General features: G+C 44.1%; 1 long non-coding RNA gene across 2 annotated transcripts; it reads left to right on the top strand.

Annotated features, from left to right (window-relative positions):
• Positions 1-10671: 10671 nt before the first annotated feature.
• On the top strand, positions 10672-14179 carry LOC135242569 (uncharacterized). Of its 2 annotated transcripts, none has more exons than XR_010326396.1 (4): positions 10672-10829; positions 12139-12276; positions 12983-13147; positions 13820-14179. It is a non-coding gene; the product is annotated as an uncharacterized LOC135242569 (long non-coding RNA). The 2 variants fall into 2 exon arrangements; XR_010326395.1 differs by having other exon boundaries at positions 13817-14178.
• The last annotated feature ends 8601 nt before the right edge of the window (positions 14180-22780 follow it).

Raw genomic sequence — 22780 nt, 5'->3', positions numbered from 1 at the left:
AGCTTTGAAATCCGGTGCGTTTTTCAGCTTTTGGGCCGGGGGTAAGGCTGAGAATTCTGTCACCGATCAAATGCTGTTAGCCCATTTCTACTCCCCGCATCTGTCTAAGCGCTCTCACTTCTGGAGTGATTTAATACTCAGCCAAGCCGTATTGATCCAAACTAGTCTCTCCAACTGAAAAAGATGAAAAAGAATCGCTTTGCTATCAGCTGGAGTATAAAATTTTGAAAGGCAGCCAATCTCCTCCCCTCTGTCCCTCTCTCGCCCCTCCCGCCCGCACGCACGCACGCCCGCACGCACGCACGCACGCACGCACGCACGCACGCACGCAGACATGCACAAACACCTGTTCACAGAATGAGAGGAAAAAAAGAACGGAGGATGAAGAAACTCTTTTAAAAATGGAGGGTAAGTGTGAGGCCACTCTCAAATAGCTCGGCTCCATCGACAGGAGAGAAATGACAAAACTACAGTCGGATCCCTGCCTCTTTCGCTCAGTTATTTTCAGATTATTCTTCGCCTGTTCTGGAGCAGTCATTTTTTTTTATTTTATGTTTTTTCTTCGTGCAAGATAATGCTCTTTAGTTTGCTGAAGAAAATGAAACTCTGTTGGTAGCTGAGGCTGATGCCTGTTCTCACCCCCTACCCTCCCCCCCTCCCGACCTTCTGCCTCCCTATCCTCCCCCCCCAGACCTCCCCGATCCCCCCCCCCACCCTCGCCCGCCGGGTCTGATTGGCGGGTTGATTTCCGGGCGGCTGCACCGCAGTGTCCCACGGTAACATATTTAAGTGATATTTATTATTATTTATACTTATTAGTAAGTCTCACACCGCCTCGGGCTCGGCTTCCTGCACGTAGTGAACTTTCGCCCGAGAGAGAGGGAGAGAGAGAGAGAGAGGAGAGGAGAGAGAGAGAGAGAGGAGAGAGAGAGAGAGAGAGAGAGAGGGAGAGAGAAAGAGAGCAGAGAGAGAGGAGGAGAGGAGGGAGAGAGGAGGGAGGAGGAGGAGAGAGAGAGACAGAGAGAGAGAGAGAGAGAGGAGAGAGACAGAGAGAGAGAGAGAGACGAGAGAGAGAGAGAGAGAGGGAGAGAGGAGGAGAGGGGGAGAGAGAGAGGAGAGAGAGAGAGAGAGAGAGAGAGAGAAAGGAGAGAGAGAGAGAGAGAGAGAGAGAGAGAGAGAGAGAGAGAGAGGGAGAGATCGCTCGTTTGTTCTGCCTTCCGCGGCGGCCCTGCGCTTAAATGTTAGAGAGATAAAAAGGGGGCGATGCGGAGGGACGATAGACACCGGCGGGGCCCTTACAGCCCTGCGGAGCTCGGCGTGGAGGCGGGGCTGGGGGCAAGCAGATTATCGGGGTTTCGTTGGGGCGCGTGTGTCGACATGAACCAGCTTAATGACCCTGATCTTAACGAGTGTGGACACACGTCAGACTGCGCGGCACAAGCGTTAGGCAAACGAACGTTGGCTGTGAGTGAGAGATGTTCTTTTTTTTCTCCTACCGTGTCGCATGTCAAAGCTTCATTTGTGCAGCGACATGACGATTTTTCACATTTGCAAGGCGGTAGACCTGTCGCCAGAGCTGATTCTTGGGGGGTGGGGGGGGTGGGGGCGGGGGGCGGTGGTTAGATAGACTGTCAAGGGCTGTCACAATTACTTCGACGCAATTACTGAGTACTAACATGGAGGTCGCATGCCAACCTATTGATGGACGAGGGGGTAGAGATTGCGGACGGAGGGGGACCGGGGGGTGGGCTTGTGGACCAAGAGGCGGGGAGATTACAGACTGGGGTGGAGACGCACAGACACACGCAGGTCCACCACAGACACGCAGATCCACCACAGACACGCAGATCCAACACAGACACACGCAGGTCCACCAACAGACACACACAGATCCACCACAGACACACACAGATCCACCACAGACACGCAGGTCCATCACAGAAAGCAGTGAGCACAACCACAGCTAAACGAGAACAAAATCATCTGAGTCTGGCTTAGCTGAGTCTCCTGCTGCACTTATACACGCTGCATTCTGAGGCATAAGGTTGGGGGGGGGAGGGGGGTCGTGGTTTGGCATTTAAGAAACAGCGTTTCTCTTGTTTTTCCTGATTCGGGTACTGCAGCGGTCGTTAGCCGATCTGAAGGAAAATCGGCCGCAGACGAAACGCTACAGCCCAGGGGCCTTTTGAGTTACGTCAAAAAATACGTTTATTTATTTATTTATTTATTTTTTTAATATTTGTTTATTGTCAGGCCTCTGTTGCCTTTAGGTGAGTGTGTGTAGAAACAGCAGATGCTTGCAGGCTGTATCCAGGGCGGTCAGAGCAGCCAGCCGAAGACTTGGGGGGGGGGGGGTGGGCGGGGCGTGGAGGAGGGGGGGTCGTAAGAGAGCCCTCACTCACTCTTATCTGTCCCGTCCCAGTCCATCTGGAGTGAGATTGAGGCTGCCCCGGGGTGGGGGGGCACATAGGGGGGAGGAGGCCGGGTGGGGGGGGGGGGCACGTAGCGGGTGGGGTGTTGGGGGGGGAGTGAGCTGCCAGCCAGACGTCTGAACGCGAAGCCGCCTTTGAAAGCATCTCCAGGGTCCTCGGGTGCCATTTTAAAACCACGTACACCGCCAATAAAATGTTAAAGAGCAAGCTTTTAAAAATAAAAATAAATTGTTAACACACACGTTTAAAAAAATGTGTTAAAATACCCTTAATAGAGCCTATGTTTAAAAAGTAAAACCTTTAAGCAAATACAAACTATATTCTTTTTTTTTTACCCGGGAATATAAAAACTGAAACCACTTCATAAAATACTAAAATCTTATCTCGCATGCATTAAAAGAAATCCTATATAAAATCACATAAATATTACATTAAACCAAATGAAATGTGAAAAATGACATTATAAATGATATCCATATATATATATACTGTATTTATTAAGTGATGTCGGCGAGCCTGATCTTCACTGGCAGGGCCCCTGAGGCCGGAGGAGCCTGTGATCTCAGGCATTTAACTGTGAGGACCTTCCAGCTCTGAAGGAATCCGGCTAGAACCAGATCCTCTGCAACTGAGCGTGCTCATCACAGCACTGATGCGCCGTCACTCCTGAGCCTCCCAGCCCAGCCAACCATCACTTCCTGTGTCCTGAGCATCCTGTCTGCGCCCCTCTGGCACAGGAAGTGAGTCTGGCGTCTGCCGCACGTTGCACTTCCTGCGCAGCTGCTGGACTGGGACTTCTGTGGCACTGTGGGATTGGAGGCTGTGCGTTGCCATGCCGATACTAGAAGCACTGGGAGGTAGTACGGCATTTCAAACCATCACCGGGTCCCACTGTGCCGATATAGACCCCACTTAAACAGTTGGACATGGCAGTGAAATTCAGCCTTGTGTGTAAGTCCCGTTTAAACTGAAGTAAATAGCAACTTAACCTGGGGGTAGATTTCCCCATATGCACATGAAACTACACCTGTCTGCTCTGAATATATTTTGACTGCTTTTTTTTTCCAAAGGACATTTCTAAATTCTAACTTTTCGCTGTCGCTGGCAGGTTCTGGGTTCAAGTCCCATCCAGCCGGACCCTCTGTGCGTAGAGTTAGCTTGTTCTCCCTGTGTTCACGCAGGTCTCTCCAGACACTCCGGCTTTCTCCCACAGGCCACAGGCCTGAGGACTCCAGGGCTCGCCTGCAAAACAGATGTCAACCTCAAAGTGACTATCCTGACTAAATGAAGGTTAAATTAATTTAAAATAAAATACACATACAGAATGATAATTGTTAGGTTTTCTGCTTGTAAAGACCTCAGTGATAGCAGCGACTCGTTTGGGACCACAGTAAACTGGACCATAACACTTCTATAGAACTGCAGCTGTAATGTTCCTTTCTGAAACAGTTTCAGGGTGTCGTCTTTTGAACAGGTTTACAGAAAGGAGATTACCCCCCCTCCCCTTGCCCCCGTAAATGTGTCACATGCTAGTTGGTGGCTTTGAAAATGATGTCACAGCACTGCGTCAAACTCCAGAAGCGGTAGTTTTCCCGTCCGGAGGGGGCCGGACAGCAGCATTCGTCTGTCAGTCATACAGCAGACAGTGACAGGTGAGGGTTTCTCTTAGTGTGTGAGCGTTTCTCTTAGTGTGTGAGGGTTGCTCTTAGTATGTGAGGGTTTCTCTTAGTGTGTGAGGGTTTCTCTTAGTGTGTGAGCGTTGCTCTTAGTGTGTGAGGGTTGCTCTTAGTATGTGAGGGTTTCTCTTAGTGTGTGAGGGTTTCTCTTAGTGTGTGAGCGTTGCTCTTAGTATGTGAGGTTGCTCTCAGTATGTGAGAGTTGCTCTTAGTGTGTGAGCGTTTCTCTTAGTGTGTGAGTGTTGCTCTTACTATGTGAGTGTTGCTCTTAGTATGTGAGGGTTGTGCTTAGTATGTGAGGTTGCTCTTAGTATGTGAGTGTTGCTCTTACTATGTGAGGGTTGTGCTTAGTATGTGAGGTTGCTCTTAGTATGTGAGTGTTGCTCTTACTATGTGAGGGTTGTGCTTAGTATGTGAGGTTGCTCTTAGTATGTGAGTGTTGCTCTTACTATGTGAGGGTTGTGCTTAGTATGTGAGGTTGCTCTTAGTGTGTGAGGGTTGCTCTTACTATGTGAGGGTTGCTCTTAGTGTGTGAGTGTTTCTCTTAGTGTGTGAGGGTTGCTCTTACTATGTGAGTGTTGCTCTTACTATGTGAGGGTTGTGCTTAGTATGTGAGGTTGCTCTTAGTATGTGAGGTTGCTCTTAGTATGTGAGTGTTGCTCTTAGTGTGTGAGCGTTTCTCTTAGTGTGTGAGGTTACTCTTAGTGTGTGAGGGTTTCTCTTAGTGTGTGAGGGTTGCTCTTACTATGTGAGGGTTGCTCTTAGTGTGTGAGGGTTGCTCTTACTATGTGAGGGTTGTGCTTAGTATGTGAGGGTTGCTCTTAGTGTGTGGAGCTTGCTCTAGTGGTGTGAGGGTTGCTCTTACTATGTAGGATTGCTCTTCAGTGTGCGAGGGTTGCTCTTAGGTGTGTGAGGTTGCTCTTAGTGTGTGAGGGTTGCTCTTAGTATGTGAGGGTTACTCTTAGTGTGTGAGGGTTGCTCTTACTATGTGAGGGTTGCTCTTAGTGTGTGAGGGTTGTTCTTAGTGTGTGAGGGTTGCTCTTAGTGTGTGAGGGTTGCTCTTAGTGTGTGAGGGTTGCTCTTAGTATGTGAGGGTTGCTCTTAGTGTGTGAGGGTTGCTCTTAGTGTGTGAGGGTTGCTCTTAGTGTGTGAGGGTTGCTCTTAGTATGTGAGGGTTACTCTTAGTGTGTGAGCGTTTCTCTTAGTATGTGAGAGTTGCTCTTAGTGTGTGAGGGTTGCTCTTAGTGTGTGAGGGTTTCTCTTAGTGTGTGCGGGTTGCTCTTAGTGTGTGCGGGTTGCTCTTAGTGTGTGCGGGTTTCTCTTAGTGTGTGAGGGTTTCTCTGTGGGAAAGCCCTCTCCTCTCCTCCGCTTGGCGCGTGTGACAGAGTTTCCGTGCGCTATCGGGGGGGATTAAGGCGATAGGCCGCTTCCCCTTCGCTTCCCGCCAAACCCGCCGAGGATCGTTCAGACCCTCCTTATCGGAGAGCCCTGCGGTGAAAGAGAACTAAACCTCCCTCTTCCCGTTTTTATTTATTTATTTTTATTATTTTATTTATTTTTTATTTATTTATTTATTTATTTATTTATTTATTTATTTATTTTTTATTTTATTTTATTTTATTTATTTATTTATTTTTTATTATTTATTTATTTATTTATTTTATTTTATTTATTTTCGAATAAGTCTAACTTTTTTTATGTTTTCCTCAGTCTTGCATGAAATTGGCTTTTTTAAATGACTTTTCAGGGTGGGCTGGGGGGTCTCTGTGAGGTCAGAGAGGACGCCGCGCACATGCAGTTTTAGGGGTTTCGGCACTTCGCTATGCAAACGGTGAGCGCGTGGACCTGAGTGGCTTACCCCCGTGCACCGCCCTCCCCCGACGGGACCCAGATGCAGAGGACCCGCAGGTTTTTTTGAGGGGGGGGGCCAGGAAGCCTCACCTGGACGGCCGTTTGTTTGATCGCCACTGGTGACCTCATCCAGGCGAAAACGCACGACTCATTCCAGCAGCCAGTCACCTCCACTGTGTCCCAGGAGAGTATTCTCTCTCTCCTGTCCCCTCCACTCTGCATTTCCACTTATCTTCCATCTCTCAGCGTTTCCCTCTCCATCACTCCACTCCTTATTGCTGTTAAAGTACTCCACTGTTCCTCCTCCACTTTCCTCTGTTTTCTTTTGTCCTTCACTGTTGACACTTTTTTATGTGGGTTAACTCACAGGAATGAGTGAATCTGAAAAACAGGATTTTGGTGCACTTCAGTATGAAATGTGGAAAGGCAGTGCAGCATTTAGTCATGGATGACTTCGACTCAGGAGGAGAGACAGGAATACCTAGAATGCCCCTGGCACACATAAGCCAGGAGGCAGAGCGCAGCGGCCATATCTGTCTGTCTGTCAGTCAGTCTGTCTTTCTGTCTGCTTATCTGAAGCTATAATGCATATAATTGGGTTCTGTGGTGGAGGAGGGAATCAAAGGTGCAGCAACCACAATGCATTGCACTGTTTCCATAGACTACCATCAAAGATTAGAACAGCATTTCTCTCCACTGGAGTCTCACTCCTCTCAAGTTGACCTCCCTCTCCCCCTGTCCTCCCCCCCCACCCTGTCCTCCCCTCTCCCCCTGTCCTCCCCCACCCCCCCTCCTCCCCTCTCCCCCTGTCCTCCCCCCCACCCCTCCCCTCTCCCCCCTGTCCTCCCCTCCCTTCTCCTGGCCCCTGCTTGATTGACACTTCACTTATGAAACATCTGTTTTTCTCCGGCTCTCCGGGTCTGGCAGGGTCTCTCTTTATCCTTCTATTCGCTGCCTCACTGACATCCCGGAGAGCTGTGATCATCTCTCTCTCCCCCTCCCTCCCTCCTTTCCCCCTCTCTCTCTCTTCCCTCTCCCGCTCCCTTTCCCCCCTCTTACCCCTCTCTCTCATCCCGCTTCCCCTCCCTTCCCACTCTTCTCCCTCTCTCTCTCCATCCCTCACACCCTATCCCTCTTCCCCTTCTCTCTCTCCTTCTGTCCTCCCTTTCTCCATCCCTCTCCCCCCCACTCCATCCTTGTCCTCTTCCCACTCTCTCCCTCTGCCCTCCTTCTCTCTCTCTACTTCCCTCTTTTCTCTCTCTCTATCTCTCTCCCTTCCTCCCTCCCTGTCTCCATCCCTCTTTATAACTTGCTTCATCCTTCTCTCCCCGCCCTCCCCCCTTCCCCCTCTCTCTCTCCATCCCTCTCTCCCCCATCCTTCTTCCCCTCCCTCTCTCATCCCTCTGTCTCCACTTTCCCACTCGATCTTTATTCTCTCTCCCTCTCTGCCCTCCATTTTTTTTCTCTCTACCTCCCTCTTTTCTCTCTCTCCCCCTCCTTCGCTCTCTCCCATCCCTCTCTCACCATCCTTCCCTGCTCTCTCACCCTCTCCCTCTCTTCGACTGCCTTTCTCCCCACCCCCTCAACTCCCCTCTTGAAAACTTTCTCACCCCCCCATCTCCACCATTGTTACTTTTTTCTCCTCGCGCCTCGAAATTCAATTCTGTGTCTTTCCCTCAAGGTCGATCTCGGAGAAGCTCAGCTTGTGGCGGCCTGACCTCAGGATGTCGGGTGTAATTTTTCACAAGTAATACAACATCTAGTTTGCCTTAAGCAAAGTGTGGGGACTGTGTGAGGAGGGAAAATGTAAAGAATAATCCTCTGCTTTCGGAAAACATGCATTTCAGTCACCCAGGAATGTTCCAGGAAAGGGCACCAGAAGTCTATTCTGAGAGGAGATGCTCTTCCTGAGCTCCACTGCTAACTCCTCCTGTAGCGCTAGGTTATTTTTAGGAAGCGTTTACAGCTTTTTTAAATGTCATTTCTGAATTTGTATTTAAAAATACATAAACGGTGAGGTTTTTTTTTTTTGTTTCTTATTTTCTGTTTTTTTCCCGGAAACATTGGTGAATTAAATGTTGTACATTTGCGAGCATCGTGTTTGTGTTTTTGAATGTTACTAATAATGGGATTAGTAGTATTCCTGGGAGTGGACAGTGTGGACAGTGGATAGCGCATCAGAGCCAAAATACCCTGTTTGGAAATGCCCAGATAAAGTACACATTCTTTTTGCCTTCCCAAAATTGGCCGGGGATATTCAGAAGACCTTTGTCTTTATTATGCTGTTAGTTACTGGAAATCCCATGCCTGTGTAGAAAATAATATGTGCTTTGCACATAAGAAATAGTGCATTAAACAGGAGCGAGCCACTCTTACGAGTGATTAAAAAACTGGAAGAGCAAAAAAAGAACTCGCTCTCTCGCTGAGTGGTGGTCCATCAGCTAGATCCGTAGGAGCTAATGAAAAGAAAGCAGCCATTTATTGCGCACAATAAAACGTGTTTTAATGCGTTTCTCCACATATTGACAGATGCATTTATTAATTAACAGAGCTGGAAGCCGTTTAAGTTGAGCTGGGTTTCCAGAGGACTGCTGCTCACCTCAGTCAGATGGGGGCTATTAGAAAATGCGGATGTATATAATGGCTGATCATTTAAAACACGTAGGTGACTATTGATTGTAAAATAAAGCTTTAAAAAGAAACTATCTGCCATTATACTTTTGAATGATGTGCCAGTGCTGAATCACGGAGCTTGGCACTTTGAAAGCACAACAATTACAGGGCACATTAGGCTTGAAAACATGACTTTTTTTTCCCTCATTTGCACAACTTACAGTTCAAGCCACACCCACGCACAGATGCAGATGATTTTATTGGTGGAGCAGGTGCAGATACAGATGCAGACAGTGTCATCTCTACACATCGCCTACGTGGACAGTAATGCTACAGGCTAACTTTAATTCCAGTATATTAGTCCTATATACAACACGGTAAATTAAGAATGCAGAATAAAAGTGAAAACATAAACATTCCTGAAAGTGGGGGCAGGCACCACAGGTAACCCCTCGAGGCCATCTCTTTGGCCTCCTACTCATCCTGCCACCGGAAGAGGACCGTGTAAATTTCCTGAAATGTGTTTTTTAAAGCCCTACTTTTTTTTTTTTTTTTTAAAAGGTTCAAATTGCTGCCAAGACACACAAAGCAAAAGAGAAAGGCCTACCTGTGTGAGCTACCTGCTTATCACTGGGACTGGATTTGTTCTGACCCCAGGGGTCGTGACCTCAGCCAATCACATCGGTGCCCCTTCGCACATGTGTGGATGAGGTAGGAGGCCCTGCCAAGGAGCCAATCGTGTCCCACAGAACCCCAGGGCACGTGCAGGAAGGGGTGGTGGGGGTTGGGAGCTCAGGGGGCTGGTGAAACCACGGTGACCGTACCCTCCAGATGCTGCACTTCCTGATTACGGATTTGACCCCCCATCCTAATTAAGCGCGGGACTGCTTGCCTCAGCTAAATGACCTTGCTGCTGTAATGAGCACTATCAGTCTGTCTTTGCGAGCTGACGCTGTTGGTCGTGGCCTTGCACAGTGAGGTGTGGAACTGACGGTGGGGGTCGGTGGGGAGGTGTTTGGGGGGGGGCGTCAGATTAAGAGTAATGATCCGGAGGGCGTGGCACTGTGACCCACCAATCAGAGAGCTCTTCGCCCGCAAGGCCCCCCCTGTCAGTCACCCCACAAACTGCTGTTCCCTCTGCTGCACAAGGGGGAAAAATGCATTTTGTCTCGTAAAAGAAAAAGGTCCAGAAAGCAAAAGAGAGGCCCATATGTTACCCCTGAGCTTGCTTCTCTCTCTCTCTCTCTCTCTCTCTCTCCCCCTCTCTCCCTCCCTCCCTCTCCATTCCCGCTCCACTTTCTTAAAATTTAATCGATTTGGTTTCCACTTCCCTCTCTCGATAAATTTTCGGTCCCTCGGCTTTCTCTAACCCCTTGTCGCGGCGATCAGGTTCCTGCTCTCCCAATTTGTTAAATAAATTGTGGCTGTAGGTGGCACAGGGAGAATCTCTGGGCTCAGGAGCAGTTGTAATAATGGCTGTAAAATTGGGGGAATGGCCTGTTTAGTACACTTCCAGAGCGGAATGAAGGCCTGTAAATTCACCTCATTCACTCTGCTCAAATCCTGGTGAGCACATAAGGGTCTGGTAAGTGGCAGAAGTTGTCAGTCATTGGCTGATGCACAAACCAATCAAAATGCGCTCTCTTTCATGGACAGAGCACTTTGACTGTTAAAATTGATCCACGATGAAGACTTTTTGTGCCCCGCTCAGGGTTCAAGATCAGGTCAGAATTTTTTTTCTAAAGCAACAGCTTTGAAAAATAAAGTTCAGTTATAAGCATTGCGGGTTTGCTACCAAATGTCTAACGTGTGTGTCTGCGTTCGTGCGTGTGTTTCTTGAATCAATTAAATTAACATGTTGGATATATGTTGTTATAAATGTGAATGTACAGTATATCAATGGTGTTTCATGAACATTTAAAGTTTGAATATCTATATTGACAAAATTGCCTTTGAGTTTTTCAGTTTAAATCAACTTAACTCGAAAACTGTAATTGTTTTGAACGTTCATAAAGTTTTTGTCTACTCTCCACTCAAGTTCAGCAAATAGCTGTAATTTCCGCGTCATTTCTACTCTGGTTTGGGAATCGAAATGACGCGTAACTGCCCATTGAGCGTAACAGGTTGACGAAAATCCTCATTCTGGAATCGCGTAATGTCTCGCGAGATCATAGGCCGGAAGTACCTGAGTAAAGTGGACGGTCGACGATTAGGCCTACAGAATCGCAGTTTGTAATCTTCGTCAGCACAACAGTAGGTGAGCAAATAATCATACTACTGTTTGGTAGTTATCAAATGTAAATATGCACGGCAGTATTGCAAGGTATATTGCCTCAGTCAATACTTGATGACTTGGAAAGTCTTGACGAACTGATCCAAGGTAGTTTGATTCATTTAAACCTACTTCCGATAGAAAGATCACACGCCGAAACAACATATTCAAAATCCTTAACAACCGCAGCCTAATCGTTTCATTAAAGAAGAATGAAAAGTAAAATGTAAGAAACATTTCAAGTGTTGTGTTAACCGTGACCTTTGTACAGCAGTGCTTAGATGTACCAAAATATGACTTTTAAAAATCGCGTCTCGCAGAATTGCGTTTAGTGTAGGAATGGACACGGTTAAACCCTAGACGGAATATATCCATTTATTTTTCGAACCTTAGAAAAGGAAGTGCGTCACATGAAAACCCTAATCGGGGATGGCGGAAGTTGCCTTGCAGGCAACTAGAAGGGAAAATATCTTTGCGTCCCTGCAGCGTTTGCTTTGGTGCTGGCTTGGTTTTAAACAAACGAAACCGCGTGATCCCGGGAAATGCGGGCCCACTGCTGACTTTTAAAGGCCAGCTTGAAGTACGCAGAATCTTAATGACGTCCCCGGAGAGATTAAACATTCCGCGTGATTTTTTGTTGTAATTTCATCCATTTTTCATTGCTTTGGAATGGTGTGTATTTGCTTATTTTTTATATGGCATATCAAAGCGCTTGCTGTATTGCATATTCTAATTCAACAACACACGCGAGGTTATGGGCTTCAGTTATAGCGGAAGACCAATAGAATATTGCCATGCCTGTAACGGACATGCATTTAAATTGCAAGTTACATTTTGTTCAAGAATGTTTGTTTTATTAATATAGTAGTTAAAAAAAAAAAAAACATTAGCAATGCTTTAAAAACACGGTTTATTGTTGTCATTGTTGTTGTTGATAGTAATAAAAATTCTGACTATTAAAATAAACTGGGTACACGCTAACATTCCAAGTGTACATGTGTTAGTTACTGACATTTACCGAAACACCAGTCACGTTGAGGTCCCTACAAGAAGTCTGGTCAGCTCTATTCAGCTGCTGTGGGTGCCACTTCTGAAGACGAGTAGAGATGATGAAAGTTGACTACTATGAACTGGAGCGGAGAGAATCAATACTTTACATAATGGAAAGAGTAGATCAGAGGTTTGCGCGAGTGGAAACGAGCTCTCGTAGAATTTGCCGCCAAAAGTTAATCAAGCATTGATAAGCAGTAAGCCATATAACGGTAAAATAACGCTAAATATTGACCCTTTGCAGAATGATTATGAAGCCGAGGAAGAAGGGTGCAATCCTTTGTCCTGGATCTCATGAAGAAGACCTGCAAGTTACGCGTATTCTCCTGAACAAGCCAGCGGCTTATTCCTCCGAACTGCGGACTGAATCGCGGACTCTATGGTAGGTCTTGCCCTTTGCCTTGCTTGTACTGTGGTTATGTATGCTCTTTCAATAAATGTTTTGATCTGTGAATATAAATAAATAAAAATAAACAAACTTTTCCCCCTAAATTTCTAAATCTACATGGTGAATTGAGAGAATTTCGGAAGTGCTATCTCTGAGTGCACTGCAGTCCGTGTGATTTTATGGGAGCCCAGCTGGCTGCTTTAGTCATTTATGAGGTCATCTGAAAATGATTAAATGATTAAATTTCCTGTATTCGGTATGTACTGCAGACCAATGTAGGTGTCAGTGCTCCTCTTACTGGGGGCTTTTGAGCAGGCAGGGCTGACGTGTGATAATAGTCTAGCTTGGAGTGATGAAGATGCTGAAGATGTAAGCGAACTAGATTGGCCAATTTTGGCTTCTGGTGATTTTAATGACTTTGCAGGTGATGGTGAAGAGTCTATTAAGCATTGACTTATATCTTTTAAATGCAGACACTGTTGTTTGTTTCAGTCAGCCACTCAGATTGATGGATTTTATTTTATTATATTATTATTATTTTGTTAATAGAAATATATTTTCTGCCAGCCCGGGGCTGTATGTATCCAGTTCCCAGCCCAATCTGAAACGCCCCACTGTTTGCACCCTCCGCTGTGTTCCATGCGGGGGGGGTGGGGCATGGGGGGGTCCGTGATCGCGGACATGTTTGGCGCCCCCTCAGAGAGACACGCCCTGGGAAACCACCTCCGTCGCCGTAGAAACGGCCCTGCTGGCCGGTCTCTGATGCAGCGTCGCTTTGTGAAGGAAAGAGGCCGACGAAGACGAGCCTCGTGCGCTTGTGACGGACACACCGCTCTGAAGGCCCGCCCTCTTTGTAGAGTGACAGGTAAGGTGTCCCTGACTTCTGCTGACTTTCTGTGCTGTGAGTACAGTTCCCTTTTACCAAACGCACTGTGAAACGCATTGGCAACATTAGATATTTGAATATTCACAAATCTACATGCAGCCGTCTTGTGGTGCTACCCAAAAAGTTGCAATAATTACTTTGACATTTTCCTGCCTGATAGTCCTCTGGTCCAAAGACATTCTGTCCAGGGACTACAGATGACACATTTTTAGAAATATTATTCATTTGTATTGTTCGTGTCAAACTAATGAATTGAATTAAAGTAGTGATAATGTAGTGATGGTATAAATCCTTAGTAAAAAGGAGTATCTTTGGGAAATGCCATTTTATCTTTTAATTAAGCACACTTTTAATTGTTATTTTAGTTCTCGATCGGTAGCCTGTCCCCAGGTGGGACCTTCGATAAGAGCAGCACAGACTCTGTCTCTTAAGATCAGCCTGTACACTTTCTCTCCCTGAGCCCCGTGTGCTGCTGAGCTTTTCTGGTCAGCATGTGCACACATCAGAAAACCAGGCTGATCCTGGCGTGTTGGTGGAACGAGAACGTCCAGGCAGAATAATCGCATGCAACGCGCTGTGGAGTTTGGGGCCTTAATGTGGAGTTTGGGGCCTTAATGTGGAGTTTGTGTTATGTGTCTTGGATCACAGCAGAATTTGCCGGTCTAGCTTCTGCTGAGCTGAGAGCGTTCTTCACTGCACTGGACCAGTAATCGCCATGGTTTCGGGCCTGCACTGGACCTGTAATCGCCATGGTTTCGGGCCTGTGGTGGACCAGTAATCGCCATGGTTTCGGGCCTGTGGTGGACCAGTAATCGCCATGGTTTCGGGCCTGTGGTGGACCAGTAATCGCCATGGTTTCGGGCCTGTGGTGGACCAGTAATCGCCATGGTTTCTGCGGCTGCACTGGACCAGTAATCGCCATGGTTTCAGGCCTGCACTGGACCTGTAATCGCCATGGTTTCGGGCCTGTGGTGGACCAGTAATCGCCATGGTTTCGGGCCTGTGGTGGACCAGTAATCGCCATGGTTTTCTGCGGCTGCACTGGACCAGTATCGCCATGGTTTCGGGCCTGCACTGGACCAGTATCGCCATGGTTTCGGCCTGTGTGACCAGTATCGCCATGGTTTCTGCGGCTGCACTGAACCAGTATCGCCATGGTTTCGGGCCTGCACTGGACCAGTAATCGCCATGGTTTCGGGCCTGTGGTGGACCAGTAATCGCCATGGTTTCGGGCCTGTGGTGGACCAGTAATCGCCATGGTTTCTGCGGCTGCACTGGACCAGTAATCGCCATGGTTTCGGGCCTGCACTGGACCAGTAATCGCCATGGTTTCGGGCCTGTGGTGGACCAGTAATCGCCATGGTTTCGGGCCTGTGGTGGACCAGTAATCGCCATGGTTTCTGCGGCTGCACTGGACCAGTAATCGCCATGGTTTCTGCGGCTGCACTGGACCAGTAGTCGCCATGGTTTCTGCGGCTGCACTGGACCAGTAATCGCCGTGGTTTCTGCGGCTGCACTGGACCGGTAATCGCCATGGTTTCTGCAGCTGCACACACACAGGGATGCTGTCGTTGCAGAACTCCATTATACTCCTGTATTCTCCTGATGCAGATGTAAGTACTGCACGATCAGTTCTTTATTCTGACTTGCCAGCTGTGCTCTTGTCTCCGGGTCTGGGGGCGGGGCCAATGTGTAATTCATGTTTTTTTTATTGTTTTAAAAAAAAATGTTTTCATACCATATGTGTAGCTAGAGCTGCGTGATGTACTGTACCACAGTGATAATTATGGAATGCAGCAAACAGTCTTCATGATCATATGGTGACCGTTACTTGATGTATTGCCCAGCCCTATGTGTAGCTAGCTGATTGACTGTTAAAGAGCAAAGTTTCTTGGAATGGCCAGAATCCACTCGAAACGTCTTATAATGCTAGCGCTAGTTTCAGAGCACTACTTTACTTTGTGTGAGCACGCAACGTACGCTCAAGTCCAGCAGGTTACAATGCTGCTATTGGCAGGCCGACAATCTTCCTGGCTTGATGTCATGCTGAAGTAAATGGTATGGTGGGCCTTGAGCAAACGGGGCTTTTAATAGGTTCTCAGGGACTTGTAGGGACTTGTAGGGACTGGTTTTATATTTGACTCTTTCACACCGCTCTGACTCGGGTGCACGTCCGACATTTGCTTTGGGGTGTTGGGGTTCTTCTGGAGTTATGAATTAATAGCTGAGACCAGGTGTTAAAGCTAAGAAAGTGCTGAGCGTGCAGGTTTGCTTGAGCGGTTCAGTGAATGACGCTGTGCGAATGTTTCCCTGTGCATCTGGGCAATTAGTGATGGGATATTTCGCGATTGGGCACCCGTGGAATTGTTAGTCTCCAGATTGAACATGTCGGGCGGAAGTCCTGCTCAGTGTTCCCACGGTGATATTCGTTTGCCTGACGATACGAGCGATCCTGCTCCCTCTGCTCCACCTCTGACAGCGACTAGATTTCCTGCCTAGTCTATGGCCCGTCTCCATACCAACCATAAGTCCCTCCCACTAGTCTGTCCTTTCAGGTGCTGGAAGTTTGTGGTTTGGGTATGTGTGCGTGTGCGCGTGCGTGCGTGTGTCTAGCTTTGTGTGTGTGTGTTTGTGTGGTATGTGTGTGTGTGTGTGTGTGCATGCACCCATCTTTGTGAGTGTGTGAGTGAGCGAGCACGTATGTGTTTGTGTTGGGATCCTGATTCTGGCTGGAGCTAGCAGAGGAGGCGCACTTCCCAAGATTGTTTTTGGGATGGCTGGAGGGGCTGGGAGTTGAGCCAGATTGGACAGGCGCCCCTAACACAGTGATGAATGGTCTTCCCTGCGCCCTGAATGTGGACTGTCCTAAAACATTTGAAGCGCACCCCTGGGGTACTGGAGAAGGCCGTGGTGAGCGTCGGTAGAGGCAGACAAATGGAGGTGCAGGAAACGGCTCTGCTGAACCGAAACCTTGAGGCGAGAGCGAGCCCAGAACCCAGGGGCCACATGTTTTACTCAGCCTTTCATTTCACACCCATAAAAACATGACTCCTCTTAGCCGCTACTGTAGAGAACTCACTGAATGGAATTAAGTAATAAATTAGACCAGGATGCAATCTGAGATAATGCCAGTACTTTTATTAAGTAGAATCAACTTAAGATACCTTTAGTCAAATAAAATTGTTTACACTAATTTTTTTCTTGAGTTTATGAAATGTCTAACATGTATTTTCTTCAATATTGATTAAAAAATGTGTTGAATGTGTTGAACGTTCAACTTGTTCCTTCAAGTGACTGATTGAACATTGAAATGTTTTTTTATATATATATATATAGAAAGAAAATGAGATGATTTGTTTCTTGAGAATGTTATGTTTTGGGTAGAATGTATGCCTCTTAAATATGCACATTTAATGTAAGAATGTATGTCCGTTCTTGAGTATATAGTATAAAAGTTATGTGCAATATTCAAGGCGTTCATGGACATAGAAACCTTACTTGAATATATCGATTGCAGGTTTGATTATATGTATATTATGGTTTTGTTCTTTTGGTAATACTTTGCAGTAAGGTCACATGAATTGGCATTAACTAGTGTAGTTTAAGATGAAATGATGTGCAAATACATTAATTAAGCATGAGATTGTGTTTGTAGTTTACAAATACATTGACTTATGAATTGATTATATGATTATTTATACATTATCAAAAATATTATAAACTTATAATTATTAACCATTAAGAAATGCATGAGTTTTTTTTTAATAGGCATTAAGAATGTGGTTTTTGACATTAGATTATATACAAATACATTAATTAAGCATTAAATTTTGTTTGTAGTTTACAGATACATTGACTTATGAATTGGTTAGCCTATATGATTATACATCATCAAAAATATTATGAACTTATAATTCTTAACCATTAACACATAAATGAGCTGCTTTTTAAAAAAATTGGCATTAACTAATGTAGTTAACATGAATTAATGATGTGCAAATACAGTACTTAGCAGTTAACTAAGTCATGTGACCTTATTTTAAAGTGTTACTGTTTTTTTTGTTTGATTGCTTTTTTTTTTTAGTCTGTATGTTCAAGGTTTGAGTGATTTGTTTTCATGAATATATAGAATGAATGTTGTCAGTAATAAACATGAATGAATCCTTTAGATTGATTGACTACTTGAATTTTATATTCAGGGTTAATATTTTGAGCAGACTGGATATAATTTAAAATTATTTTGCTTAATTGGGGATTTGGACTCACTCCTTTTAAAATTCAGTATTCAAAAAGTGTGTGTGTGGCTGTGTGTACAGTTAGATGCAGAAGTATTGGGACAGTGACCCGGGATGTCTGTTTTGGCTCTGCACTTCAGCGCACTGGATTATATGCAGAAACGAGTGTGGGGTTAAAGTACAGCACCATCAGCATTAATTAGAGTTTATCTGCGTCCATATCGGGTGATCTTTGCTGGAATTACTGCCCTTTGAACACATAGCCATCCCCCATTTTAGGAGAGCAAATGTAATTGGACAAATGAGCAATTTCTGGGATCCGGTCATCATGTTTAGTACTTGGTTGCAGATGCTTTGCTTTTGATGCCCTCCTGAGGTGAGCGATCCACAGACATCACCACACGCTGGGCATCTTCCCTGGTGATGCTCTGCCCTCTGCCAGGGAAAATGGTTATTTTTGCTGTAGAATTATGGAATTTGTGCATAAGATCAAAAGACGAATATGAGACGAAAGTTCAGACAATCAGCTTTTATTTAATGGTCTTTATATGCACGTGTCTCTCTTACCATCTCACAGAAAAGAAACTGCTGTTTTTGTGTTGAGTACCCCCCCCCCGGATGACGGACAGGTGTTAACTCGCTCTGCTGTCACATGGGTCCGTTCACCCATAACGGCTGAAACACAACTATTCTGTAAGTTTACGTAAAATAAGAATTTATTAAAGATGGCGTGGAAACTGGGTGTATCAAGTTACAGCAGTTTGGAAAGTCTTGAAAAAGAAAAACCGCTGGCGGAGTTGGCGATGAGCAGCGCGCTGGTCAGCGTGGAGTACGACTGCAGTTCATCGTGGACTAACCGTAAGAGCAGTGAGGGCTAACCCTAAACCCACGGGCTGGCATCACCTGCGTGTTCTGTGTCTGTGATAAAATGTATACCTTCTATTCATCAAGTGTGAATAGCCTATATGTTAACATTTTAAAATGTGTATGAAATATGTACTCTGCTTAATATATATTTAATATACTGAGTGTGTGTGTGTGTGTGTGTGCATACACTATGTAAGAGACTGAATGAATAATGTGATTGGTATGTGAAATGTTTTTTTTTTTTTTCTGGGATGATGAGGGAAAAGAACAAGCAGAAAAATTCAGCAGCTGGATGGTAAAGCATGGTGCGGTATCTGGGAAGATGTCTACACTGTGGTCTCTCGTGAATAGTGAGAAAGTTCTGTTGACAACTCTAGAAAACTTTTCTACTGATACAATCTCACTGGATTCATGGAGTACAAAGTTGCAGACATTTGGACTGAACAATAGACAGGGCCCAGAACTTAGCAGAACCTCTCCTCGCCCCCATGGAGACGATAGCAGCGCTTTTGGGCCAGACCCCCCCCCCCCCCCCCCTTTCTCAGAGAGAGTGAGGATAAGTAAAACTGGGGGAGGTGTTATATGCATCCCATTAATACTAAACTCTGGAAATAGAGGACATTCATATTTAATACGTTTATATATTGAATGTGTTTCTAAATATTTACAGTAGAAATTACCTCTATTCCCTCATTTAGAATAGTATGTCCCTCCCAACAACACCGAAAGGTAATCATTTTAAAAGAATTTCTGCAACTTTTAATGAAAAGGCTTTTCTTCTTTTTAATTAAAAATTGCCATTATGTGACATTCTTTCATCCTGCTTCTGTGGCTTTTTACAAATGCGATTTGATAAAATCTAAACAAAGCTTGTTTCTTGCTGAACCTATCACCCGTAATACTGACCTAATTCCATGGGATTAATGTAAAGATCACAGTCACTTCCGAAAGCTGGTGTAAATGGTAAATGGACTGCATTTATATAGCGCTTTTATCCAAAGCGCTTTACAATTGATACCTCTCATTCGCCAGAGCAGTTAGGGGTTAGGTGTCTTGCTCAAGGACACTTCGACATGCAACCGTTTGAACCGGCAACCCTCCGACTGCCAGACAATCTTACCTCCTGAGCTACGTCGCCCCCTGGTGGTGGTGCTGGTGTCACCAGCTGCTTCTCTTCACATTGCAGACGACAGCCAAGGCGGCATACGGTGGAGTTGGAGGAAGACCTTTCTTATGTGCGGGGGTTGCCAGGGAACGCTGAAACCCCCCAAACCGACCGAACCCTCCCAACGCCTCCATCACCAACCGTGCGTCACCCCAACAAGCTCAATCCATCAGCACCCAACGTGGTCCGGGTTCGACCCATGCCAACGACGTGGTGCTTTAACCCGATGAGCCACTCAGCAGCCTGGTGTGCCACCTGGTGTTTCTGAATGCCTACGCTTGGCGGTCGAGTTCGCGCATTAAAAGCAACGGTTGCAGATAATTGACCGTTCCAAAAATAGGCTGAGAATTGGATGTTTTCTGCCCCGTTTTGGCTTAATTAGACCTGGTAGTGTCCAGATTGTACGAGCAGGGTTTATGAGAAGTGGGTACAGGGGAACATTAGTGGTGAAGAATGTCTTGATTACACATTTAAATGCTGTACTTAGCACATTATGTTGTGCTTGTTGAATATGAGGTATAAATAGTTACTAGTCAAATTATTGTATTTGCTTTTGCAAAATTCCATAAATTGCATGCAGAGATGTCCTACTTTTGCTGGGGGAAAAAAAGGAACTGTCATGTGCTACAGCCTTAGCTTGAGTTTACAAGTTCACAAATACTGGAATTCTATTTAGATGATGTCTGCATACATGGAAATTAATATCCCAACCCCCCACCCCACCCCCCCCCCCAACCTCTGTTTGCCAACTAATTTGAATGTGAGCGATCACTTTTGACAAAATACTCGAAATCCTTTCCTAGTAGCAGCAATAAGAAGCATAGCTATCCAACAATGAGCTCTGCTGTTACATACCTGTAGACCTTATACTACCAAGCCGGCTGATTCTGATTGGCTGTGGTCATGACACCTGGAATGCATTGTGCTGAAGATTGGTTGTGGCTCACCTGAGAGATGTATTTAAGTGATCCTATTACAATGTCTGCTACAACCAGTACATGTTCGAGACCAGAAAACACACTGTGTATTATATAGTTCTCAGTGACGGTTGGTATTATTTTTGTTTAAGTTGCTGTTATTGCTGTCTTTTTGTTTCTGTATATTTTTCCGTACCAGTGTGGTTTTGTCTTTGTTGTCATATATAGACATATGTAGATTTTATGATAATTTCAACAATTCACAAATTATAGTCAATTATACAATGAAATTGAACAGAACATATATTTTGTGGGTCTGTAAAATACTCCGCTACATTTATCACACACACTCAAATGGTAATAATTAAATCATATATAAATATAAATAAAAATAAATTAGAATCACCAAAAGATGTGCATATGATTATAAAATCATTAGAGTATTGCGGGAAGTCCAGCTTTGCATAAAGATAGGCAACTTGGTCTGATTTCACCTTGGCCATACAGATTTCTGGTATGAAGACTATATATATATATATATATATATATATATATATATTTGTCAGTGGCAGTGTGGTATAATGGTGTTTGGGACCTGGACTTGTAACATTCAGGTTGCAGGTTCGAATCCTAGGCAGGCCTTTGCAGCCTTGTGCTACGTGCTTCAGCGTGTATCCAGCTGTGTAAATGGATGCTGTGTTAAAAATGCAAAAGTTGTGTAAGTCACTCTGGATAAGAGCATTTGCATAATGCACATAATGTAATGAATGTTTTAATTTTAATGGATGATTACGTTTCTTGTCCATAAATGCACATGATGTGTGGTATAGAGAAATTATTTATTTTTAACATTTGTGTACTGCTTTGGACAAAAATGTCCAAGTCTAATAATGTATTTCACTGATTTTCCAAAGAGGCAGTTTGCATCATGTATGTCTTAAAATTAATTCTCTTTCACTTGTTTCTTCCATGGTTGTCGAAAAAAAAAACATGATTCTAAGTTGTACATTGATATTTATTTCAGCATTGCAGTAAAATAAACAATATGTCCCATCTGAAAGTAAACTCAATTTTGAAATGTTTCAATTTTTTGCCCTGATTTTACATACAAAAGGGTATAGCCTAAGGTATTTTGCTGATTTTCATTGGACCGAGTATATCACCAAAATTGCCCTTAAACTGATTATTTAACATTTATTTAGTCAATAATTATTTATTAAATAATTATTATTACTAATCATAAAATTCATAGGAGAATTATAAACAATTTTTCGAATCCATCGGTACCAAGAACAGGCATATTGGAATAGGTGCCACATTTTTCCTGTTTTGGACATAAGCATATAGTCTTATGTAATTTGCCATTTTCCATGAAAACACATTATTACTCATAAAATTCTAAAAACACATTATAAATCATTTATTTCACCACAGCTGTATTATAAACAATTCGAATTATCTAGGAAAAGAGGCATTTGAATTTTTAATTGAAAATTATTGACATAAAATTCTTAAAACACATTATAATCATTTATTTCACCATAGGAATTATAAACATTTTTTCGAATCCATCGGTACCAAGAACAGCATATTGGAAAGTCCACATTTTTCCTGTTTTGGACATAAGCTATAGTCTTATTTAATTGCCATTTTCATGAAAACACATTATTACTCATAAAATTCTAAAACACATTATAAATCATTTATTTCACCACAGCGTATTATAAACATGATTTCGAATGTATCAAGGCAAAAAGGGCATTTTGAATTTTTTGAAAACACTTTATTGATTCATAAAAGTCTTAAACACATTATAAATCATTTATTTCACCATAGGAGAATTATAAACATTTTTCGAATCCATCGGTACCAAGAACAGGCATATTGGAAAGGTCCACATTTTTCCTGTTTTGACATAAGCCTATATCTTATGTTTTTTGCCATTTCCATGAAAACACATTATTATCATAAAATTCTAAAAACACATTATAAATCATTTATTTACACAGCTGTATTATAAACATGATTTCGAATTATCTAACAAAAAAGCATTTTGAATTTTTTTCCTGAAAACACTTTATTGATCATAACTAAAACACATTATAAATCATTTATTTCACCATAGGAGAATTATAAATATTTTTCGAATCCATCGGTACCAAGAAGCAGGCATTTGGAAAGGTGCCAACATTTTTCCTGTTTTGGACATAAGCCTATAGTCTTATGTTTATTTGCCATTTTCATGAAAACACATTATTACTCATAAAATTCTAAAAACACATTATAAATCATTTATTTCACCACAGCTGTATTATAAACATGATTTCGAATGTATCTATGACAAAAAGAGGCATTTTGAATTTTTTTCCTGAAAACACTTTATTGATCATAAAAGTCTTAAAACACATTAAAAATCATTTATTTCATC

This window comes from Anguilla rostrata, chromosome 16 (assembly GCF_018555375.3).
Source record: "Anguilla rostrata isolate EN2019 chromosome 16, ASM1855537v3, whole genome shotgun sequence".
In the NCBI taxonomy this organism is placed as follows: domain Eukaryota; kingdom Metazoa; phylum Chordata; class Actinopteri; order Anguilliformes; family Anguillidae; genus Anguilla; species Anguilla rostrata.
The sequence above is the reverse complement of the archived record's forward strand: the minus strand, read 5'-3'. Positions and strand labels throughout refer to the sequence as shown.